Genomic DNA, 26,851 nt, shown 5'->3' with positions numbered 1-26,851 from the left:
TTAAGATATCTCCCATGCAGCAACGGTGAAAATTTTTTAATGCTTCATGAGAAAAAAATTTTTGTTCGTCGCTGACATGGGAAGAGAATTTGATGGATGGGTTTTAGCTCCGAATGAGTAAACCTTCTCTTCCGACAGCTCGGAAAGTAGACGGATAGTTTTTTGATTTTTGGTCTCGATCTTCATATTATACGTCGGGGAGATCTTTTTGAGTTTTTGCACGCGCGCCAGGTGTGGCGCAGAGAAAAAGAGCCCAAAAAGTTTCTCAGTTCAGTGACAGTGAGAAAGTTAGCATTGTCGGTCACATGATATATAGCTAACGTAATAATTTGCGAGCAGACCTCTTGAATTCTTCATCGTCAATACTACGGAGCAGTAATTTACTCTAAGATTTTTAACTCTTTACTTCGAAAATGTCAAGATGCTCTCGCAGGCGTCAAAGCTTTCGAGACATGGTCGTTATCGGGTTAAATTGACTCGAGGATAGCAGCCATCTATCATCGACTTTATAATTCGCCCATGATGTATACATCGATGCAAAATCGATATTCCAAAAATGCCACACGACTCGTCAACTTTTTTGTCGCTCTAAATCTCCTATGCAACACTCGACGTCGGCCGCAGCCGAGTAGTTATGACTTTGTTGAATTCGCATCCAAACAATAGGATCATTTTGCAGCACGTTGTGCTGCTGCTGCTGCGTGTATCGGAGTCGAGAGTGCAAGCGTATAATAGCGCGCTGCTGCAGCAGAGAGATAAGTTTATGTACATAAACGTTTGCTGGAGGACAAAACAGCGCCTTCCACGGTCATTGACTCTTTTTCCTCTCTCTCTCTTTCTCGGCTCTCTCTCGGTTTTCGCAGTGCTTCGCGCGCGCCTTTCCATGTGCATGTGCTCACGCGCAGCCGCCGCGCACATGCAGCAGACTATACCCACGACATGCACATTGCAGTGCGCGCGTATAGCAACTTTTATAGGTGAAGATCCGATCGGAACTTTGGAGATGCGCCAACGCAGCGGCAGCAGCCACGGTATACATAATACGGCTACGTATATACGTACAGTACATGTGTACGTACACAATATACGTACACATAGACCACGCGCACGAGGGGGAAAGAAGCGAAGGGAAACAGCAGTACAGAGAGAGAGAAAGAGAAAAAGGCTCGGCGTGTACTTGCAGTTGGAAGCTAGCTTTCATACACCACTGCTGCAGCCACCACTGCTGCCGCTGCTCTTAGTCGCGGAGTAAAACTTTGCTTATAAATTTTATTTCCTCCAGCGCGCCGCCATGATATAGCCTCTCTTTTGCTCCGTTTACTAGTAGTAGTCGCCGGAGCAGCAGCAGCAGCCGAATGTCGCCGCTGAAGCACAGCGGCAGCAGTAGCGGATGTTGTCGTTAATGTCGCGGTAATTGAAATTAATTTCGTTGTTTCCAATCGCTCAAACGGGCGCTGGCATGAATCACTTTTCGTCGTCGTCGTCGTCGTAGTCGTCGCGCTCCTGTGCAGATTGTCTCTCTGTGTCTCGTTGTATATATTATTATATACGCAGGCAGACTCAAAGCGCGCAGCTGAGTCGCTCGCGCGCGCAATGTTATCTCCAACTTGCATCTCTGCTTCTGTTGTGTATTATACGAGGGCCAGGCGTGGCGGTGTAGAGAGACCCGCGCTGCAGCGCACACAAAAGCACTCCGGCGCGGCGGCAGCCGCCGAACGAATTAACGTCGAATTGTGTGGCCAGGTATACAAAGTGAGTGAGAGAGAGAGAAACGACGTGTGTCGACTATTCAATTGAACGTTTTCTGTACTGTAGCTCGCTCGCTCGCGTTCTGCACAGCTCGCTTCTCTCTCTTATATTCTCCGAGGCGCTTTTGAAAACTCTGACTCTCTCGCGCGATAAACGCTCTGGGCGTGTGTACACGCGCTTTTTTTCATCTCCGGAGCAGCAGCAGCAGCCTCTCCTCTTGATATGAAGGAATAAAAATAATAAAAAGCGACGAGTCGTCGTCGTCGTCGCAGTCGTCGTCGTCGCAGTCGTCATCGTCGTCGTCGTCGTCGTCGACGGTTGACTTTTTGCGCCCATCATGCTGCAGTGTATGCTGTGTATGTATGTATGTGTGTGGAACGACGACGAGAAGAAGCAGCAGCAACGCCGGCAATGCAACCCACCGCTGCCGTAGCCGCCGCCGCCGCTCTTCGCGTTCGTAAAATATTTCGTGGATGTGTGTACTGTGTAGAGCCTTTGTGTCGCTGCTGCTGCTGCTACTGCTATGCTGCCGGTGCTTTTGCGCGACGAATCCCCGTGTGTCGCTCGCACATAGTTCTACTCTTGCTGCCAACTTGTACGTGTCGGCTAGATCTATGTTTACACACTGCGCACAGTTTTTTCTCTTGCATCCTCCTCGCTTCCTTACTGTACGCTGGTCTTTCTCGTTTTTTTTCTCCCTCTTTTTTTTATATTCCTCGAAATTAAACGAAAAAAATTCATATCAGTTTTGCCCCATGGTGCGTCGAGAGTTGCAGCAGGCCCTCGTAATGTACCTATGAATTTTATAGAGGGGGAAAAAATTGAATTAACTCGAGCTTATATACATTTGTAGGCTGCTTACATTTTTTTCCCTATCGGCTGCATTTTTTAAAAGTTTTTTGAATTACGTCGTGTCATTGTCTTTTTTTTTTTTTACTTTCTTTGTGGAACTCCTTCAAGGCCTGAAACTTTTTTCAAGCCTGCCAGCTTTTTTTCTACATGTAAGCTCGAACAATTTTTTTTTTTGCTTCCTACGGTTTTCCATTTTCGTTAAGCTCGCCAAGTTTCAGCGCATGGAAAAATACTTGAACTACAACTGAAGTACGAGGAGCATATTTTCTTTCTCTTTGTCAACTTCTTTTTTTATTCGAGTTTGAAAATTAAAAAGCCCTTATATAGAGGGAGGTTGTTCCGCCAACGGAAAATCTTGAAATGCTTATTAATCAAGTTCTCTACATACCTGAGTAATATTTGTCGATATATAGCGAAAATTTCATCATAAATTGAATTCGAGCGACTGATGGTATTCAATATATATAAAGCGAACGCAGCAGTCGCAATTAAAATCCCCGAGTGTTTTTAACGTCACGGGTGCTTGAAAATACCGAAGGACCCATCGAACGCACAATACAACGCGCAACACCTCTCGGGATTCTCCGCAACAATGCTATTATTTTATTTTCCACACTTCCCGGAAGTCGTCGGAACGAAGGAAGAGCTCGCACATAATCCATCCTTATAATGCCTACATTGTCTAGAAAGAGAGAAAAAGGTCTAGACGTTTCATTTTATCCTTGAATTTTCAATGGGCCAGCGGCACAGGTCACACAGAGTGCGAACGTGTGTGGGGGACAGGCGATGCCATAAACATGCGCAGCGAAAAGTATGAAACATGCTTGGTTTTGGTGCCACATTTTTTAGAAGTATCAAAAATGATTTTATAATTTTAACACCGTGTCAAAAAAAAGAAATTTTTTATCGTAAAAATGGAAAAAGTATGTAATAATATTGATGATTTTTTGTCACTGTAGTGCTCCGAATGAACATACAGAGTCGATATGTTGCTGAGTTTTTCGGTTACGGTACACGTTTCACCAGAGCAGGGTGCAGGCACGTAATTTTAAAATTAGATATTCCTGCGCGAAACGCTCGCAAAGTTTTCCCAGCTCTCCTTATCGGACGGCTAACTTTGTCGCATCGTGTTCCGGGAGACGATCCTCGGCGAAGAGCTCGAATCTCTTAGCTGAATCTCGCGCAATCACGCAGCTCGCTAGCTCGACGACTCGGTGCATATGCTGCCTGCGTATAATGCGGCGTCTTTGGTGCAGCAGCAGATATATATACGCTAACGCAACGCACGCGCACATGCGTCAATCGTCGGTCGTCGTGCGGCTGCTTATACACATAGCGAGACTCTACTTTCCGTGCTAGGCTAAGTCGGAGTCGCGAGGGGAGCTCCGAACTGTACGAAATCTCGTTGTGTGCGTGTGGCACTTATATGCGCTCGTAAAGGCACATCTGGCAGGCACGTTTCGAGTGTGTGCTGCGTGAGCTGAGTCGTCGTTGTTCGTATTTATACGCAGCGACTGCTAAAGCCAACGTTTTCGCTGCCGCGTATCGTATACGATTTATACTTTATGTGGCGCAACCCTCGAAAATTGACGTGCGCAATATTTTCGTAAATGCGTATAAAGCACGCAGCTCGGTGAGCGTGATACGACCCCGCTTATTGATGACATTGTATTGTGTACACTGTATAATGTACATCTGCTCGCGCGAGCTGCTTCAACTGCGATTAGAAAAATTGCGCACCTGAGATATAATGTATCGAGGAGCGTTTATTGCGCTTCCTTTGACAAGTACGCGATGATATGCTCCTCGTATTGAAATCGGAATTGGAACGTGCATAAGCATACGAAATTCCAGATTAAATGGGATAGAATTATAGTACATATTATGTACATCGCAAGCTCTAACGCATTGTATACAGAGGGTAAACGCGCGCTCCACACACAATTTTATAATCACCGATATCAGCTCTGCACTCGAGCGGGGTAGGAGTAGGATGGGGCGTCGCTCCTGACTTCCTGAGATAACGAAGATAAGACGCGTGGCGCACGAGGCCGTTTGGCGACGCCTTTTTATTGCTTCGCAGCTGCCTGTATCTCTCGTGGTATATAATACTCGAGTGCACTTGGCTGCGAAGAGGGCATCGAGGTATGAGATATTGCCAGTCACTCACGATGCGCCTCGCGAGTTTTCTTAACGCGATCCCGGGCCTTTGACGCCTCCTTCGTGGCTGTGAAGCTGTATAAGGACGACATAAAGCGAAATAATAACGAGTCGAAGCTTAAAGCTCTCGAGCTTCGATATTATCGAGATGACGTGCGCGCGACACCGAGATGAGAAGCTTTCTGTGCCACACAAGTGTATATAATAGTAATTCGATGAGTCGATTTTGCGAGCGCGTGAAAAGCATCAAAGAAAATACGAATAATATAAACATCCTCTTTCTTAGGTGTGCCCGAGTAACCATAAAAGCTCGATCGAGTATCAGATTTTTTCTAAATACTCAAGCTTTCTTTAAAATTTGAAACTTTGTTTCAACTCGTTATGTAATAAAAGCTTCGAGAAAAGGAAAATAATAATCGTTCACAGCAATGATTCCGACATTCCCCTATACTATTGTTATTTATTCCGCTGTCTATACGCTAAATTTACGATTGCGAACACAACTTGGGCTATTGTTTATTGAGTATTGACTGTAAACATTCAGTACACTTAACCATGCCGTAGTATAAACAGAGGAAGATCGTGTTGACCGCAATAAGTGATTTTCGTGACAAAAAATTATCTTAACTCATAAGCGATTGCGTAAAATATATGCCAGGTTCGATGTGAATTACACTGAAACTAAAAAAAGCTTGAGAGCGAGGTTTCGCATGGAAATTTATAAATAAGAACCACCCTACAACATATGTCAAAAATATAAATAATAAAGTATAAAAATATTATACTACATCGCAGTTGAAGAAGATCGAATGCACGCTAAAAGCATGAGTACCCAAATGAACTCATTATGCTTGAATTTCTCTGACTTGAATCGAGTAAAATATAACAAATCTTAAAGTAAAAATCGGTTACTCGCACAACCCTTTACTCTTTCTCTATCTCACACACGTCAAAGTCAAGGATGTAAGATAGAAACAGAAAATATGCAAGTACAAAGAGCTACAGCCGACGGCTGCTGCACGTAAATAACATCTACGATTACAAAATCGAAGATCTTGAAAAAAAAAAACAGAAAGAGATAAAAAAATAAGCGAGCGGTCAGCTCGCGTGCATACTGCATATATGCAACATGCTACATGCACATTACGTGCAGTAGTGCGGTGGCGAGATGCTGCTGCTGCTCTGCGATTGACCTCGTTTGCCTTTTCTCACAAGTTATAAAACGCGCGCGCGATGAATGCGAGCTGATGTACCGCACGCAAGAAACTGCTCACGATATCGCGAGCTCATCCGAAGATTCTCCGATGCGAGATGAATCGCGAGCTAGCTATGGCTTATTTCATCACACACATTTCGCGTCTTTAAACTTCTCGGTGTGATGGTTACAGCGCGTGGATTTTTACCGCCTGCATCTGGCATACAGCAGTGGCGTTGTTGTTATTACGAGTCAAGCAGCAGTCTTCCGCACCAAGAAAACGTATCAATTTTCGACGAATCCTCGACACTCACTCACGTAACACACACATGCAGCAGCGAGTAATAGACGAATCGTTTATAGTATATATCCGCCTATATAATATTTATAAATACACATCGGGATCTCGGCATGTGCAGCAGCAGCAGCAGCAGCCGCACCGATATTATAAGCAACCTGCGCACGTCTGCGTATACATCACTCATGGATTTATTTATCCATTTGCTCTCGCTCGCGATCGCGAGCTCATCGCAAGCGTATCGCTTTTCCAATTTACCTCGACCTAACTATACATATAGGTGTATCCTCATTGCTCACGCTCATATGACGACGCGGTGACCGCAATCACGGGGGGCGTCGTTGTCGTTCCTTGCCGGTATTGCTCGCCTCGCCTCGAATCAATCGCGCGCGCTCGGCACTCGTTCCGGCTTATTATATCGACGTCGTCGTATATAGCTGCTTGGTGGAAAATATCAGCGCGCAAGCTCGTGAGCATAGCGCGCGCGGAGATAACTTGCCGCACAGCCACCGAGTATAAAGGAAAGAATTTTCCAATTTGCCAGTACGCGCTGCTCTACCAAGTTGCTGCTGCAGCTGCGGAGCGTATACGGGCTTCTCTATCATCGTCGTCGTAGTCATTTTTGATAAACTTTTCAAGCCGTACAGCTGGGGAGCTTTCGTTCGCAGTGGAGCGCTCGTTATATAAACTTTCGTTTATAACATGCAATTACTTAGCTATAATTAAAATATGTGTATACTATAAATGCAGGAAATTACAAGCATTTGCCCCCGCCTCGCGAGTCGAGGAATTACTTGTATGTATTTGCTGCTCGCGAGCATCGAGCGCGCGATAAATGAGAGAGATATATGCTTCACCGAGCGATTTACAGCTCTCGATGCGATCTCTCTCTCTCTTTCTCTCTCTCTCTCTCTCTGGAGCTTATATATACCGCGCACGATGAATTATTGATACTCGTCGCGAGAGAGCGCAATTTACTTTTACTGTGTGCAGTCAGCAGTCAGCAGCAACGAGATCTCGTAGTATAACTGCACGCGACAGGCGATTAGACAGCTCACGGCGATTCACCGTTTTGTCTGTCTATCGCGATGAACAAAGTCAAACACGCTACAATGTACAAGCTGGTAATTTGTAGGGGCCGTCTATAAATTTTTCATACATCGTCGTGGATTAAAAAACTAAGGCAGGTCGTTCACACACGCGCGCTTCGATACATATGAAAAATTTATAACGCCAGTTGAAACGTCGAAGGAACCGACCCGCCCCGTGGTTACAACTCTCTTATACTCGTGGTGTATATTAGCTTAGTCACTAAACGTGCATGCATATATCACACCGACACTCGACGTATAATACGTTTCGCGTGTCGATACATGTCATGTTAAAGAGCGACACACTGGCCGCCGTACGTGCTCATCGCGTCAAATCGCGCCTCAAGCTCGATGATGCTCTCGAAGCTTTCGCGCGCGGCGACCCACACAAGAACCGACGTTTGTGCCACTGCTGCTTCTCGTCTTGCCTTTGTCAATGTGTTTCGACCTAAATAAAAAAAAAGAAGAACTGACAATAATAATAATAATAATAATATTAATAATAATAATAATATTAATAATAATAATAATAATAACAATAACAATGAAACATTTTAACCCCGCGCAGAGAAATTCCATTGAACGCGCCTCGGCCTCGCGGATTTTGTAATTCAAGCTCAACCCTGTAAAGCTACTTATTCGAGTTTGCGAGCCAGACGTGCAAATGCTCTTTGTAGCTCGAGTTCATTCTCTCTCGCTCTCTTTCTCTTCAGTGTGTTGGTTATAAGCTGCAGTATATGTGTATACGTATATAATGCATGTGTATACGCATTAGATCGACGGCGGCTTTTTTATAATGCGGGGCGGGACCGGTGCAAATGGAACCTCACGTGACTGCTAAAACGTGACCAGGTGTGTGTTAATGTACTTTCCGCGCGCGTGCGGCTGTCCCGGATGCAGGCGGCTACAGCAGCAGCAGCTTCGCACGCGCCTGGCGTACTTTGAATCACCACTACTTACCGCATCGAGTAATTGATCCTGGATTAAAGATATTGAAAAAGTCCTGCAGAAAACTCTTTAACTCGAGTCGTTCCTTGATTAATAAAAAACAATTATGCAAGGCCACAGGAATTTCTTCTTTCGAAGTTCTAAATATACTTGTAAAAATATTAGAAACTGTTTAAGATAAGTAGTTGAACAATGTTAGTCTGAGTATTACAGTTATTTTAAGGTATATTAAATGAAAGCGATGCCGCCGCGTCGTTTTTCGCCGAAGGTTTTTTTGAGAAAACTACTCAATTAAATTGATTGAAGTTTAGAATATATTTGTTCACAGCAACAATATGGACGATTCCGCAGAGTCGTTTTTCCGAAAATCGGTATATGTAAAAAAGTTGCGCAAACATACATTTTCAGTAGTCTGTTGAATCGAGTTTTCGAATCACGGCGACAATACGCAGTTTTAAATTCTACCGCTAGATGTCACTTTTGAATTCCACAAGTGAATAAGTTAAGATACTCGTGGCAATGTATAAAATGAACGCCAATAAATACACTTTCAATTCAATTCAATAAGTTAAGATTTCGGTATAAATTTACAGTAAACGGCATCAGTACGTAATCATTTTCTTGATTAAAAACGGACGGGTGTCAGCTGACGAGCAATCGTAAACAACCGAGAGCTACATAATTTTTTCGCACTCGCAGGCTCCTGCACGTTTATAAAAAGGAACGACCACCTCGACCGCTGCCTCTCTCGATAGAGCCAAACTCACGTGTATACACAGGTCAAACCTATTGGCTCATGGATAGCCATGGAATTCACGCATTGTTTGCATTGCACCTTGGCAAATATCTATCCGTTCTCGTGCTGTATTATGCAGCAGCAGCGGCTAGCCCAAGCGCATATCGAGCCGATCGATCGGCCGAGCTCCAGCGCACGTATCACCTATACGTGCACCGGCTGCATATGTTTGTATATACACATACATATATAGCACACACGATAAAATATATATACCCATAGGTACGTGCTGCATAGCTATGCATCTGTGGCAAGCTTTGAGGCTTTCGTCCACTGAAGAACGAGGAAGTCGCCTCTTGCGAGACTGAAAGAGCCGGGCACTCGTCGCGCGCGCGCGCGCGACTATACTATACGTCGTTTGCGATTCATCGGGACACAAGCTTGCGGCGCGCAAAAGCGTATACAGATGCAGAAATACACGAGTGAGCATTCGTATACAACGACGCCGCAATCGAGGATAGTTTTAGGTCACGAACTTTGCGCGCACACGTCGGACTCGAGTATGCAGCTGCTGCGTCGTTTGTATGGACTCTGAATACGTATGCGTACGTACCTCGACGAACGAGCTACGCTGACAAAATTGTTTGCACGATAAATTGTTGCTGCACTGAGCGCGTGGCCTCTCGTCGGATCGCCCCGCGGCCAATTCGACGAAAGCAAATGCCAAATGGATATCATGATGCAGTTATGCCTGGCGCGCCTGTTTGTGCATGGCCAGTTCTCTCTCTCTCTCTCTCTTCATCTCTCTTTCCATTGCAAGCCACTCGTTGATATCGTTTTATAAAGAGTTTTAAATAGTTTTACGTCGGGGCAGCAGCAGCGCATCATTTATTCTTAGAAATAGATCGTTTAGCGGCTGCCCGAACTGTCGATTCCAAGTTAAGCAACTGCTGCTACTTCTGCTGTATGACATATTGATGAGTACGTTGAACCCTGCCTATATAACTCGTCACACCACTAATACATGTGCGCCGACAGATTCGGGGGCGCCGAAGCAAAGCAGGCAATGAGTACGTAGAGAAAGAGAGCGGAGGAGGATTGATTTTTCTCTCGACTCGCGAGCTTTAAACCTAATACCGTATATAGTATACGCGCGGCTCGAGACGTGTGCAGCGCGCGCGAAAAACGGCGGATCGATGAACGGCAGTAGCAGCAACAGCAGCATTTTTGTCACCGCCTAGCTGCTGCTGTGTTGTATCCCATATCACTTAGGGTTATTTAGCCTCTGCATGCGCAGCTTTTCCACTCGTGAATCAAGTGCCATCCCCCGCAAGCACAAGCAGCAGCAGCGGCAGCGTGGCGCGGCGTTTTTCTTTCTTTTCGTTTTTTCTTTCTTTTTTCAAATATATATATAGTCGCAATTCTTGCCCGAGAAAGAGAGAGAAAGAGAGCATTTTTCAGGCCTGCGGATAGGTAGGTGTGCACCCTCCTCGGCAGAGTCACAGTCGTGGCGCCGCTACCATATACTACTAGGCTGTGGTGTGCTATTGCAGCCGAGCTTGCATCGCCGAGCTTTGTTTCTTATTTCACCGACTTTCCTCTTTGTTATTTTCTCTCTCTCTCTTTCGTTAGCCCAGATTTTTCTCTCTCTTTCAGCTCTTTTCAACGATTTCTTCTCTTCGACTACTATTAGTATTGCGGCCACGCCTACCTAGCTTACCCTTACTCGAGCACACACGTACGCAAAAGCTTCATAAATATAATATGTGTGTACCTACGTGCCAACCAAAGACGACGTTGCTATTTCACATCGATTTTTCATCTCCTAGCACTTGAGAGTCGTACACACAGCTGCTGCTGCTGTGCGAAAAACGAATCTGCGGGGCCTCGAAAATTTGAAACTCGAACGCAGGCTTATAACGATGACGCAGGAAAAAATGACTTCGCATGTGACTCTGGGTCGTGGCTACAAAATTGCCAAAATATCTTCGCAGTCCTGTGCCATTTTTTTTATTCATTCTTCTTGGACTTTTTAATATACCCACGGCAATCTTTTTATATTCGAACTCTGCCAGCTTATATGTGTACCTGTATAAACGTACCTTTGAAATAATTTCTGCTGCGCGACTCGAGAATCAATTCAAACGTATCTCTTCGACCGATACATTGAATCTCTGAAAGCAGTGGATGGTGTTTTATTTTTTTGTAAAATAAAAACGTCCTTTCATCGATTCTATTCCCTATCTCGCTTTTTTCGTCTAACCGAACTCGAATATAAAACATGACGGACAGTTTGGAAACTGCGTGTAGAGAGTAGATTTGGAATCAATCCAGTTTCGCGATCGAAGCTTTTTCCATTCAAATGAAATGAAAGTATTCCCGAAATTTTCGTTCATTTTGCCATTTCCATCAATAAGTCGTGTGCACGCAGCCACGCGCTATAGTGGATAGAGCCGCACAAACAAATATCTCGGTCGATATTGTAAAACTTTATTAACTTTGCCGTGCCTGCGAGCTGTTAACGACTCTTGATTCATACTTCGTCAAATCGGCAAGTAATGCTCGATATGTATATTCGAGGACGCAGAACTCACATCTCGATTCTTCAGGGAATGAAATATCGAGTAACAGGAATTACGCTTGCGGGCGCGTGCAAATCTCAATTACTCGTGCAATCGACGCTTTGATAAATTATAATACCGACTCTCGGTCGCATAGCTCGTATACGAGTATATTATTATATATAGTACAAAACTGCTACGAGAGCTCCGTACCGTATGTATATGAGTGATGCTGTGTCAGCTCGATCGAGTCGATATACGCTGCCATAGGCTTGATTTACTTAATGACATATAGTCCGTTAATGAATAGCGTGCGATAACAATATTCGCGAACAGCTCTCAGCTCGATAAGCCGAGCTCGTAATACAAAGTTTATAATTTATATGCTCGCGGCAGCAGACGATGGTGGCGAAGGCGAGTATAAAAAATTGCACTGCAGCTAATAAAATAGCCGCCCGCGCGCGTGCTCTAATTAATTTTCCATTCCACGGGAAAGAGCCGAGAAACAGGGTTGAAAATGACGGAGAGCGCGAGTCGATAATAGCAGCTGCAGCAGCAGTAGCAGTTCAGGCACCCATCGCCTCTATGAGAGAGAGTGACAGATCGATCGGAAATGCTTCTAGGCTCGTTTAAGTCTTGTGCACTTTTCTTCCCTTGGCTCTCTCGGCAGTTCACAGCTCTTTCTCTCTCTCTCTCTCTCTCTCTCTCTCTCTCTCTCTCTCTCTCTCTCTGCCTCTCAATATATCGAAAAGTTTAAAAAGCTCCGAAAGAGAAGCAGCTCGTGAACGCTCATTTAAATTTCAAAATTACTTTTGAGGGACGTTCGACGATGCGCATCCGACACTTATTTATTGTAATAACGTGCAGCGGTGTAGTGCAACTTCTTCTTTACACGATTTATGAGTCAATTTTTAATATTATAAACGGACATTTTCACTAGTATACTCACTGGCCCTTTTAGTATTATTAGTTTAGAAAAATCTATCACGAAGGTGAGCTTTTAACTTTATCCATTTGTGAATAAATGGATTAGAGGGTTAATCAATCAAAACTTGAATTGAAAACATGGGCAGATTATGGAGCCCGTCAATTGTGCAATTGCGTAGAGGTGGTAAATTTTGGAATGAATCTTGAAATTTATTTATCATAAATGTATGTTAAAGGATCTATATAATAATCGAAGCTACTGAAAGTTTTTTTGGAGTGCTGAATTTTAGAAGGCCAAAAAATTCCGCAGAGATATTGTCCTAAGGATAGAATTTTAAATTAGTTTAAATATTATAAAGGAAATGTATAAACAGATAAATCGGTGATTCAACCTGTAAACAGTATGATTATAAACAGTGATATTGTTCCTCGAAACACTGATCATGTTTATAGTAAAAACAAATTAGTTTAAGTGTTGTCCTTCCCGATGAAACAAGTCATAATACCAAAAGATAAATTTTACTCGTTCAATTTCCGTGATACTAAATAGAGAGATCCATCATATAATTTAGACATCAAAATGAAGCAAAGTGAGATAAAATCCAAAAAAGTTGTCTCGGATAATAATTTAAGTGAACATGACATTGTTGTTTCAGACTACAAAAAATTAGTTTGTGATATTTCTCAGAAGGTATTTACACTAGAATCAGACATGAAAACACACCGAGACATAATTCACAATAAACGAAAAGATTACGCATGCGACAAGTGCGAAGAGAAGTTCGAGTTCCGTAGTCATTTGAGTAGACACCAAATATCTGAACACAAAAGCCGCAAAGATTTTGCATGTGACCGTTGCGAGAAAAAATTTGTGAAAAAATCGAGTTTGTTTACGCACCAAAAATTAACCCACAAAGATTACGAAGATTTTAGGTGCAACAAGTGCGAAAGGAAGTTTGAAAATAAATCAACTTTACTCAAACACAAAAAAATATTTCACGAAGTTTTCAAAAATTATTTGTGTGAAATATGTGCGAAGAGATTTGATACTAAATCAACTTTGCTCTTGCACATTAAAACAGTCCACGAAGGTCGAAAAGTTTTTGCAAGCGATAAGTGTAAAAAGAAATTTGGACTAAAATCAGCTTTAATTTTGCACCAAAAGACAGTACACGAAAGTTGCAATTATTTTGCATGCGACGAGTGTGAGAAGAAATTTGGTCGAAAATCACATTTGATCTTACATCAAAAGACAGTCCATAAAAGACACAAAGATTTTGCATGCGACAAGTGTGAGAAGAAATTTACGCAAAAAAGTAATTTGCTCACCCACCTGAAGGCAGTCCATGAAGGTCGCAAAGATTTCGCATGCAACATGTGCGAGAAGGTATTTGGTCATAAACACGTTATGATTCTTCACCAAAAGATAGTCCACGAAGGTCGCAAAGACTACGTATGCGACAGGTGCGAAAAAAAATTTGGACGAAAGTCGAATTTGATTTTTCACCAAAAGACAATCCACGAAGGTGGCAAATATAACGCATGCAACAAGTGCGAGAAAAAATTTGGACGGGAAAGTGATTTGCTCAACCACCAAAAAACAGTCCATGAAGGTCGAAAAGATTTTGGATGCGACAAGTGTAAAAAGAAATTTGGATTAAAATCAACTTTACTTTTGCACCAAATGACACTACACGAAAGTTGCAATTATTTCGCATGCGACAAGTGCGAAAAGAAATTTACGCAAAAAGGTAATTTGCGCACCCACCTGAACTTAGTCCATGAAGGTCGCAAAGATTATACATGCAAAACATGCGAAAAGAAATTTGGATACAAATCAGATTTGTTAAAGCACCGAAGGACAATACACGAGGGTCACAAAGATTACGAATGTGACAAATGCGAGAAGACATTTGGGTTTCAAAGCAATTTAGTAAAACACCAAAATACAGTTCATAAAAATCGCAAAGAATACGCGTGTGATAGATGCGAAAAGAAATTTAGACAAAAAACGAGTTTGATTATGCACCAAAGGATAGTCCATGAAGGTCGGAAAGATTTCGTATGTGCGAAATGCGAGAAAAAATTTGGAATGAAACAACATTTGTTCAGACATGAAAGAAGTGTCCACAAAGATCGCAAAGATTAGGGACTAGTGCAAAAAGAAACCATGTACTCCATCAAATTTGAGTTAGCACCGAAGAGCAGACCACACAATTCACAGAAACAAACAATCAGAAAATTCTCGAAGTTTCTTAAGATTACGTATGTAATAAATACGATAACATTTTAGCATATATACACGCAATTCGATTCTCAACATTTGATTTGTGCAGTTGCATCCAACCTCATGTCGCTTGATAATCAAGTTTTTATGAACAATTGATTCTTTATGCGAATGTATCGAACTAATGGCAGTCATATGCTCTGAATAGTAACTCAAAGTAGTGTGTATACCTCATAAGTGAAGCGATTAAAAGCGCTAATTTTCCTCTTGAAAATTGTAAATATGTATAAATACTTAAACAGATGTTTGAGTAAAACATTTCAACAAAATTATGCCAATATGATTGTATATTACCAGTACCTTGTGTGATCAACTATTATTACATACCTTTGTTCATTATCGTAGCGGTGTTATATTTTTAAACCAAATTTCGCGCACTGCTTATTGTCAATCTCCGTGAATTTTCTGACCACTTGTTTCATGTAGCTACTCATGCTACGACCAGACAAAAATTTTGATAAATTTGCTGACAGACTGATTATTTCTGCTAAGAGAGCCGTGATCGGTGGTAGCAACAATGATTTTTTAGTAAAACTAACGTAGAAACCATTTAATAATTAAATTAAATCTAACAATGTTTTTACTTTAATATTTCGAACTTAATTTTCTGAGCCTTTAAAAATCAACTGGCTCGAGTGAAAGTTTGTGCGAGGGCGGCACTTTTTCCTACACTTGAATAATCACAATAACGATCCATCTCCAGAGGGACGAGAGTTTCGAGCGCACAAATAACTCGTCGTTGAGGTAGCGAGCATTAATCGAAGCCTGGCCCTGGCGGCTAATCTATTAGCTCGAGAGCTCGGGTTATACACTATAACTTATCAAATTTCCTAAACTATTTCATATAGTTCAGCGATAATCTTGGCGTTAACGGCTTACAGACTTCGGTAGAGATACGCGCGCGTGCATAAACTACCCTCTCATTCAACTTGTATATAACGTTATAATCCTAATTTTTTATTTCTTCGTACGCGGATCTCTTTTGTCGAAGCGCACAACCAAAATTGAGCGTGAGCTCGCATTTATACGGCTACTATTTGCTTGTTGCTCCACTCCAACTTAGTCGATGGAACGTTAAACTTCACAATGGATCCGAAACTCGATGTGTGGCGCGGCGCATTGAAAAGGCGTGAAAGATACATAATGCTCGCCGAAAATGTGCTTCCAAAGTGAACGAGAGAGGAGAGATACGTTGCTACGTGACTGCAATAGTAGAGATAGAGATTGGGAGCTGCAATATTTCGCCGAAAACTATACGTATACGAAATCATTTCAACGACTGGGTGAACTTTTCGAATTGTCCAAACTGGAGCAACGAGATGTGCTGCTGCAGGCGTAGGCAAATTTATTTGACGAGAACGACGAAAAAAAAGCAACGACTCTAATAATTTAATGGACGATTGACTTCAATGGATAAATTGTGCATAAGCGTGCAGCAGTTAAAATTAAACATGTAAAGGCACGATATTATAAAGTAGCCAAGCGTACTATCTGTACTCGATCCGTAATTAAGCAACGAGATACGATATTTGATCCGGAAGAACAAAGTTTAGTTGAGCGTGCGCTGTACGTAACACGATCGTCAAACGTCACATCGATTGAGAACGACTCTGCGGCGCATTATGACATTATCGAATTCGAACCTTTTCCCATTCAGGCCGGTTCGTTATCGAAAGTGTACACATATTGACTCGCGAAAATTATGTGCGTCAATTTAATCGACCGTGGCTAATGGCGCTCGCAAAATTTTCATCAAAATAGACAATGGGGAGAGAGTGATTGAAACGAACTCGCGTTTTGTTTATGCTTTATGATAATTTGGAATATTTATTTCATGTTGATGTTTTTGTTATCGTTGTCATTAAATAATAATTTGAAGCAAACAAGATGAAGATATCGTTTTTAGTAAAGGCCGCGAGACAGGGAGCCGGATCGAGAGGACGACTGGCTCGAAGCGCCGCTGACGCTTCCGCTTCCTCCCAAGACCTGAGCTTCGGATGGCGCCTGCAAAATATTTCACGGGTTTTATAACCTGCTGCGAGTATATATCGTACACACTCCGGTGGAGTAAGTACAGCAATAGCAGTAGCAGCAGCAGTAGCGAACGATTAAGCGATTATCAAGGTGGAAAAGCTCTTATATACTTACTATAACGGAGAGAAGCGCCACCGTGCCAAGAACAACGACCAAGTAGAGGGAGCTTGAGAGACTCATCTGTTGAAAGAAGAAGAGAAAGAGAAAAAAAATACAAGTGCGATTATCGTAAACAGCTGCAAGAAAGTGTGTAGTATATATATATGTCGAAACAAATTGCTTCGGCAGAACAACTTACTTTTGTTTCTTCGTTGCTGAAAAAAGTTCAACTGTAAAGTCTCGAAGCTGGCCGAGCGATATTTATACCGCCGAGGAGCAGCGATTCATTAAATCATATTCACGTACTCTCGCGTCGTTGCAAAAAAATTTTATCGGACCCGGCTTAATATATTAATAATTCCGCAAGTATAACACGTACGTGCATTGAAAAGCGCGCGGAATTAAATTTTGCACAGCGGAACAATGAGCTTCCAGTGCTCGTAGTCGTAGTCGTCGTCGTGAAAATACACACAAATCTGTCGATATGTTTAAATGCAATCTCCTCCTCTGGTTCGTGGCTCTACATAAATTATAACCGATCTGCATTATCGAGAGTGTACGCGCCGCCGCACGTTCATTTTTTTCTTTAAGCAATCGCATTACTAGACACGCGTGTATAGTGCGGACAATGAGTGCGGGGCAATCGTTAAAAATCATTAAAAGTAGACGGTGATAAATTGCAAGTGTGGAGGAAGAAAGACGCCTTAGCAGTAGTATATGCAGCAGCATCAGTAGTGTGGCGTGTACTCGGAACGATAATACCGGAAGCTTTGCCCCTATATACTAGTTGGAGCGATATGTCAAGCTTGCGAAGAATTAATCTTAATACTGATTTCTTTTTATGTGCTTGCATCGAAGCTACAGCAGCTATGTATTTAACGAGGAAAGCGGCTTTAGTTAGAAAGAATCACGGGCTCTAACTTTTCAAGTTTTCCACACGTTCGTACGTCTCTGTACAAGAGTAACACAGACTATAAACCAGTATTATACAGTATACGAGGAACGATGTAACGTATATCACTATGCGGTGCGAGTCGTGGAAATGTCGGTCATCTGCCGCGCGGCGTGCGTTGCATCAGTGCAGCAGCGGCAGCTCGACGACTTCACAGCCCAACGATATTTACGAGCCAAGTAACACTTTCACCACCGCCTCTCTGCCTGCCTGACGCGCGAGACGTGAATTACCACCGCCGCGTCTCTCGTTAATTAGTGTTAAAAACAAACGCCGCGTCGCGCACGCAGAGATCATCGCATTATGCAGCAACAGCAGCAGCAGCAGAAGCTTTTGCGGTGCGCAGCGCACTGCAGCAGAGAGTCGATGCGTGTGCGGCACAGCTGTGTGCCGAGCTTACACAAATTTACACTCTCGACGTCTATTATAACGAGTGCGTGTGTATCTGCAGCGCAGCGCTCGCGACATGAATTACGCGCGAGCTCCTACATGTGCGTTATAATAGGAGCCGCGAAGAGAGTCTTTGTCTACGCGTGACCTCTTATGTATCTACGCGTTATATCCTTAGGCGCATTGAATGTGCCGATCCGACGACGACGACGAGTAGCTGCCACTGCCGCACACGCGTCTCTTACAATATATACAAACTATACACATCTATCTATCCGCTGAGAGAGATTGTTGGCCTGAAACGGCGAGATATAGGCATTATAACAGGCAGCTACTGCACAGCGGCACAGATCTTCCGCATATAATATACGTACAGACTCGACGTTTTTGTTCGCTACATTATTATTATATAGGCATGAGGCAGATTTAACGGCGCTCCATTAAAATGACTTTTTTTGCCATTCAGCTGCCGCTGCTGCTCGCGGCGGCGTAAATGTTTATATACATATCGAAGCCGCGAAAACCAGTTTTCTATTCAGACACGCGCACGGCGCACTACATGCCGAGCATTGAGCAACAGCTTTTCTGCTTACGCAGTCTATATAGCATAATATATATCGAACTCTCGACGGCGGCATATTATCGAGTGGTAATAACAGTTGCGAGGGCCTATATAAGCCGCGAGATAGGGAACAATTCGATGAATGGGAATAATGCGAACGCGCGCGAGCGAGAATCAACGAGAGATATGTTAGTGTACGAATGAGCGAGAGAGTGACAGACGCGATCGATGCTGTATGCGTTAAATACAAAGGCGTCAGGCCAATCGTAGATCCATTATTATGAAAGAAAAACCTCGCGCGTAGCCGAGGCTCATTGTATGCCAATATAATAACAGATAGTTTAGCTTATTTATCGCACCGAAGACTCGGCGAAATTATTCGTTGCACCCCGGCCCAAATGGGACTACTTTGCGTATGCGCTATAGTACACATAGGCGTGGGCGGCGCGGCGCAACAAGGAGCCGCTGTGCAGTTCTCTCGAGTTCGCCTACCGGCGCGTACAACGTCGACCTAATTTCGGGGCCGGTCGTCGGGCTCGCTGCTTCGACCGGGTATCTCGTATAAGTGCACACTGCAAAATGCAAAAGTGTCGGTTTAAATATTGAAGAGGGCGAGCAGGAAGAGGAATAGTCGGAGGAGGAGTAGGAGGATCGAGAGTCTGCAGCCGAAGGGAACATATTCGATGCTCGAGCGCGGTGGCGCACGGCAGCTCTACGTATAGTGTGCGCGCGACGCGCCATAATGACATCATCTCATTTACTTGAATTAATTAGTTCAATTATTATGCCGGGGGCGCACGTATGTGTGGGCTATGCACCGTGCGGCAACTTATATTTTATTGCACGTAACGGCTATTTACGATGCTTTAGCATGCAAAGCGGGGCCCTGGCATAAGCAGGTACCTACTACCCGTGTGGATTAACTAACAACGAGCTTTTTTTAACCGATTTTCTCGTAACTCGAGAGTGCATATATACTTACACGAGACACGCGGCCTCGTGCAATGTTGTACGGCAGCTGTGTCCGCCTTAGCGAGAGTTACTCGTTAGCGCGTTGTAGCTAGTATACATACACAGGAACGAGCTTTGTTTGGCTTGGCAAGTGCCTGTAACATATACTACTAACATGCCGAAGCTCGAGCTGACGATATTATCGAGTGTGTACGCGTGGAACGACGACGACCTCGATCGCAGGGGCAGTAGAATCCTTTGGCACGATTGTCATGCGCTGCAACCGAGCTAGGATATAGCTCATTTTGAGATGGGAAAAATACATATAAGCCGAGTCGAAATATATTCAGGCAAGCTCGCGAGCCGTTTGAGCTTTCGAGTGATACGATCCATTTGCGAGTAGGTACATGCTAGCTATGAAGGCAGTAGCAGCAGCAAAAAAAGCATAACAATGCATCTGCTGCAGAGCGCAGCTCACTTATTTGCTTAGCCCTCTTGCTAAAAATAGCTCTCCTCCTCTCCTCGGCACTGATACAAACTACTTCTCCTTTTCGTCGTCCGTACTTCGTACTCGTCGTCGTAACTTAAAAGAGCAATGTAGAGCATAACGGTGACGTTCTCTCGCTATCTCTCTCTTCTCTTCTCTCTCTCTCTCTCTCTTGTACTCTCTCACTCTCGGCTTATGCTGTGGCTGCTGCGCTGTTATACTGACTTTGCCGAGTTATAAACGCAGAGAGAGAGAGAGAGAGAGAGAGAGAGAGAAACACTAGGCAGGAGGAGGAAGGGGTCACGAAGGAGCTGTGCGCCGGGCCAGCTTTAGTATATTTACTGCCTTCAACGAAAGGAGTCTGCTGCTGCAATTGTATAATAGCCTACTCGGAGCAGCAGCAGCAGCAGCAGCGAGACAAAAAAGCTAACTCGAGCTGACCTCGTGCAGCTGCACGACGCCCCTACTCTCCATCTATATCTCTCTTTTTATCCCTCCTCCCGCGCACCATCACCATCATACATAGCTCGACACTCTAGTCAATGTCGATTTATAACGTGCATGCATATAGTACATACTTCGAACGACGATTTATCCTTATTGTTATTTTCTCTTTTAACGACATGGCAAAAGCGCCGCGTACATATACCTTATCGAACGCACGTGGAAAAAAAACGACGACGCGTCGCGCTCTTGTTATATGAACGGAGCTTTGATCTCGCGTCATGCAGCCACTATAAATAATAATAACCGCGTGTACGTTTCTCTTGTTCAACGCTATAACGTAGGCTCAACCGCGCTGCAACTCGCTCATGACATATATGTCCGCGCGCGCACGACTAAAAACGTCGTTCAATGGTGTGGCCCTTTTTCGCAGCTAGCCGTAGGTATATACATACTCGTCGCGTGCTTACTCTCTCTCTCTCTCTCTCTCTCTCTCACGGTCCTTGTTTTTGCTTCAAGAGTACCTATTCGCTGCATCTACAGCAGCAGCAACACCACTCAGTCTCCTGCACAGTCTAAACTTACCTAGACTAGCGTTTTTTCTTTCGCTCTTTTTTTTTGCTATGTTTTATTTTAATAGAAGAGTGCGAGCTTAAAATAGGTGGATAATGGAAAAGCTCGACACTTTTTGCGCACTCGCAAAACAGTCGGCTCCGCAGCAGCAGTGGCAGCTTTTTACGCGTAAAAATATACGCGCGCGCCTCGGGTCTACTACGCACTTGCGAGAAGCTCGAATTCGTTAGTCGCTAAAAAGTAAAATAAAAATATTGACCCACGACTCGAAAGAAGCGCTTCTCGGTGACGGGCGTCTCTTTTCCCTCTTACACATGCTTACATACGAATGCGCAACGACGATTTCCAAAAAATTGGGCGCGAGAAGAGTCGAGAGCGAGCGAGAGTCAACAACGTTTTCAACTACGTCGAGTTGCGCATGAAAAAAAACTCGCCGAAAGTATTAGTTCGTATATAAGTGCGCGCAAAAAGTTGAAGAGAAAATCTCTCTCACTCACTCGCTCACTCACCGTGTGGCAGCAGAGCTGCGAGAAGAGATGCGTCTCAAGATCTCTACCTACTATGCATGCCTAGCTATATAGATTTTAAAGAGTGTCTAGCATACTTCGGTTAACGCCTCGGTAAATGCGCCGCCGCCGACGAGCCACGATGATGGCTATATAGGTACACGACTCCGCGGCGAGAGGATATTATACGCAAACATATCTTCGACTTTACTCATCGAGACGTTTGCTTTTATTTTTCTTATATCAACGTTGCCGGAGGTGTGTACACCAAGTTGTTCCTGCGCCAGGAACTTCGACTCGATACTTTGGCTCTAAAGCACCTATATATACTTGGCTCGTTTTTGATTGTCTTTCGGAAAGTTTCTCGAACCCGCGGCTTTTCGTGTGTATTTTTTTTACCTGCCAAGTATGAAGTAATTCAAAAAAAAAAAATGAAACACAAAAAGTCAACATAAATACCGCCACGGTTTTCATTGATGAATAAAAAGCTGCTGCTGCTCTCTGGCAAGCAGCTCTTGTGTCACGCTATAACAGCCCGGAGAAACTATACGTATACATTCGTTACTAGAAATAATAAGCTCGTGCTGTAGACAGGAGTTGCTGCTGCTGCTGCTGCTGCTGCTGCTGCTGCTATACGAAGAATCGACTTTGTAAAAAAAAAGGAGTCCCGAGTAAAAGAGCATCTGCGTGCTGTACAATCAACGCACGACGACGACGAGCTGTATGGTGTGCCGCGCAGAAACGTTTTAGAAAACGTCGTTTGAACTAAAAATAGCGCATGGGGGTGGAGGCTAACACGCGATAGCGAAAAAGAGAGAGAGAAAGAGTGCGAGTCTGTTCACTATGAAAGGCTGCTATATACGTATAGAGTATCACGAACTACTATTTGCGCCGAAAAAGCCCCTTCTCTTTCCACGCGAGTTATAGCGTGGCCCCGTGATATGACCAGAACATCCGCAGGCCTGCATTTCTTCAGCTAGCTAGCCATACATAGCTGTTGTTGATATTTCGACGCTCGAGCTCTCTGTGTACTTTTGATAAACCTTTCGTTAATATTTGCAATTCTACCGTGGCATCGAAGGATAAAATCATTTATTTCGAGCCAAAGTGACAATTGATACGCGCTACGCATCGATTTTTACCGAATAGTTTTCGATACTCTTCGAGAGTGTTACTAATACGCGAAAAATCGATGCTGACGCGAGGAAATCAGTGCATCGACAGTGGGTGCCGGTAAAAAAATAGTATAAGCGCGTGAAAAACGACGGATGAATGGCTTTAATATAGGTGGCAGAATATATTTATACGGGCGTGCTCGAATCGCGCGCGCATGGCATTCATCATCATTTATTTACAATTTCGCCGACTATTCGTGTATATCCTGCGCTGCCTCCGCCTGCATTTTTGTTTCCGTTCTCGCCCGGCTCGTATAGCTGCTGCTACTGATTTTTTTTTGTCTTTTTTGTCACGAGTCCTCTCGACGAGCCCGCACCCTGCGTACAGTAACGTAGACTTTGCCAAAGGAGTGGTTCGGTTTTTGAAATTCAAATCGTTCACAAAATATACGTATATGTATCTATGTGGCGTGTGTAGGTCTGTATCGTGCGCCATCGCGTATACATGCGATCTCGGTTTGAAATGAAAATGTTGATGGCCCTTTTTTGAAGTATTCAAGCTGTATATGCATACGTGCAGCGGTATACTGTCTCGCGCGCAACGATTCGACTCGCCAGATAAATATTGAAACAATGGAAATTATCGCGCGTGGCATCAAGAGCGATCGTTTGATATATTATACGCGGATGATAAATTTACAATGCACGCTCTTGTTTATTCATGCCGGAGATCGAAAAAATTATCGGCAAAATGACTCGTTTTGATCATCGTGCATTGGTATTTAAAATTTTCTTCGTCGAAATCAGTGAATCATTATACCAACCAAAATGAATAATTACACTTAATTATAATCAAAGACTGCATCTCTGGACTCGTTCAAAATAATCTCGTGTTTCTCGCGCGTAATCTCGTAAGACAGAAAACACTTTGTTGCATAAGTAATCGCGCTCGCCACGTCCTCGGTAACAAAAAGAAGAAGAGAGGTCATCGCACGAGCTGTTGCGGCTGCCGACGACGTCGAATCGATTCGAATCATTCTTTATTCAAGGACCAAAGCCGGATCAAGTCCGGCGCGCGCGGACTCGAAAGCGCGTCAAGTTCCATACAACATAAGCTCTGGCGCGAGAATGGAGCTGCAAACCACAGCTCGAGACAAACGAACTCGGCGCACAAGACCTATATGTTATACAAAGCAGTTACAGACAAGCTCATCCGTCATTCGACACTTCGGCTATTTGGAAAATCTATCAGATCATAATTATTGATATGAAAGGCAGGCTGGGCGGAAGGTATGAACTTTGACAAACTATTGGTTCCATTACCTGAAATTGACTAAAAACATGCATCCGAGCTGCTTGAAAGCAGAATTTTTCTAAACCTTTCAATCACTGGTCGAGTGACTCTAATTAGGAAAAGGATTTCAGGAAAAATTTTTTTAGAAAAATGGATGGATAACATTAATCCGGATGCCTAATCTACATACTCAGATGACGTATTTTCTTTTTGAAAAAAAATGATTGATCATTTCGGCTATTTCATGATTTTTTGTGCTACCCCAACCTTAAATAACGTTTTACTCCCGCTGAGTAAAACCAAAATGTTACTTTAGGCTAGGGGATTCACAAAAAATTGTATTTTTACCTATGCAGCGAAAAAAGAAAGTCTCAGAGCACGTGTAATTTATCATCCTAGGCGAAGCCGAGGTTGATAAATTGCACGTGCTCTGAGACTTTCCAGTTTTTCACTCCCTATTTTTTTTACGCGGGTAGGTGTCAAATATACTATTGTGTTTCTATGTGGCCCGTTCAATTATCTTTTAAAAGCACTCGGGGGTTCGTATCGGTCGGACAATTGGGGCTGCGCGCGTAAGACTGGTAGAAAACAGTTCATTTAGGATTTCAACAGATGTTTATAATTAGTTAGATGTTGATAATCACCTCGGCTTCGCCTCGGATGATAAATTGCACGTGCTCTGAGACTTTCCAGTTTTTCACTCCCAATTTTTTTACGCGAGTAGGTGCAAAATATACTATTGTGTTTCTATGTGGCCCGTTCCATTCTCTTTTAAAAACGCTCGGAGGCTCGTACCGGTCGGACAATTGTGGCTGCGCGCGTAAGACTGGAAAAAAACAGTTCATTTAGGCTTTCAACAGATGTTTACACAGTTGGGAACTGCAGGTATAAAAAAAAGAGAGAGAGAAGCTCTGATACCAACGTAACATTATATAATATACGACTCGACTCTCTCATCAAGCACTCGATGCGCGAAGTGGTGGCGATGGGTCAGATTCAATTATATTCCCGAGGGGGTTTTCTCTCCTATTCACATACAAACTGCAGTAGCAGTAGCAGCGATGACAACGACCCAACCGATGCCAAACGAGCTCTTAATTAATGAAATCTAGTAGCAGAACTGAGAGAGTCTCGTCATCCACGCGCGGTACCATACTTGCGATCCGTGCGTGCGTATGCAGCGACTTGGAAGTCGTTTGCGCGACTCGCCGTTTTATTATCTTTTCCCATGGTCCTTCGTGCGGCGGTCGTCATTTTCCCACTACGTACGTACTATAGGGCATGCAGAGTGCCGCACAAGTAAGTTCATTAAATTGCAGCAGCACCCACCCACGCACACGTATGTACGCGCGCGCGGCTGTATGAATGTACGAGAGGTGTTTTTTTAGCCCCTTCGGCTATTAACGGTTTATTGAAGGAAAAAAAAGCCGCTGCTGCCTGCCCACACGCTTCGCGGGGAGGGCTAAATAGAAAATTGCGCCTTACTTGCGCATTAGGCATAATTAAACTCGGTGTGCACACGTATAATGTATATAACGATCGGCCCCAGTCGTCGGCCTATATTATTGCATTACATATAGTGGCTCGGTGTGGCGATCCGATATATGAACGAGTTGTGTGTGTGTGTGTGTATATATGTATCTATTAGCAGCAGAGGCATGATGGAAATTACGCACTACTGGACGAGTTTCCTTTATTACTTTCCTCGCGCTCGCTCCCTATGGCTGGGCGCATTTAGCGCACGTGATGCGAGCACAAGGACACACACGCGTGTCTTTTGACGTCTACGTATGAATGAGAAAAACACGCTGCTACGCACGCTGCTGCTGCTGCTAATGCTGCACCTCGCCCACGCATACAGCTGTACACGAGGCCGCGCGCGCGAACACGACCACAGAGCAGCACTATTAAGCTCATTGACTGTTCTAAAACTTCTGGGTCAAGCTAGCTAGCGTGTGTGTGTTGTTCTGGCTACGGACTCTTGAGCTCTATATAAGCTCTTACACACACGGGACTTTATTTTATTATACCACACTGTACATATGGCTATCTCGTAATCAAGTACTTCTAATCTTTCGAGTCGCCGAGTCTTGGAAGTTAATTGATCGTACCGCCGAGAATTAGCATACATACACGAGCCTTAATGGATGAATTATGCTCGCTGCGTGGGCGACCCATCGAGCCTGCAGCAGCTCAGCTCTGTGTATCAATTCATTCTTATTCTTTATATCCGATATGAGCGGCACTTATGAATGCGCCGCGATCGTACGTACGTACGTATCAACAACAAAAGAGTACAAGAGAGAGAGAGAGAGCCCGCGTAGAAAAAAAAATGAAGGAAAAGTGTAGGAAAAAAAAGTGTAGGAAAAGTGTAGGAATAGATTCGGAGATACACTTTTGCTACACTTTTTTCTCGCATTGATAATCGTAAAATTCTACGATTACTTCGAGGATGTCGACTCGTTCATGCTCGATTGGTGCACCACGCCATGGTAATCGAGAGCCAGGACGTAATATTGCCCTAGAGGACGACTTTCTCGAGGAAGTCGACGGGGTTTTACCCGTTCAGAGCACCACGTCGCGCTAGACGGGTACCAGGTGGAAATATTGTACTTTTGGACGATTTTCTCGAGGAAGTCG

General features: G+C 43.7%; 1 protein-coding gene and 1 long non-coding RNA gene across 3 annotated transcripts in view; one reads left to right on the top strand and one right to left on the bottom strand.

The window, feature by feature from the left end:
* LOC106656300 (protein tweety) overlaps positions 1-26,851 on the top strand; it is a 42,919-nt gene that overhangs the window by 6,010 nt on the left and 10,058 nt on the right. The window lies entirely within an intron of this gene.
* LOC106656301 lies at positions 16,600-17,179 on the bottom strand. Its single transcript, XR_001339481.2, has 3 exons — positions 17,137-17,179; positions 16,953-17,018; positions 16,600-16,808 (listed from the first exon to the last, which is right to left on the bottom strand). It is a non-coding gene; the product is annotated as an uncharacterized LOC106656301 (long non-coding RNA).

The sequence above is a fragment of the Trichogramma pretiosum genome, unplaced genomic scaffold (assembly GCF_000599845.2).
Source record: "Trichogramma pretiosum strain Unisexual culture from Peru unplaced genomic scaffold, Tpre_2.0 scaffold4, whole genome shotgun sequence".
Taxonomy (NCBI): Eukaryota; Metazoa; Arthropoda; class Insecta; order Hymenoptera; family Trichogrammatidae; genus Trichogramma; species Trichogramma pretiosum.
This window is presented reverse-complemented; position numbering and strand designations above follow the sequence as displayed.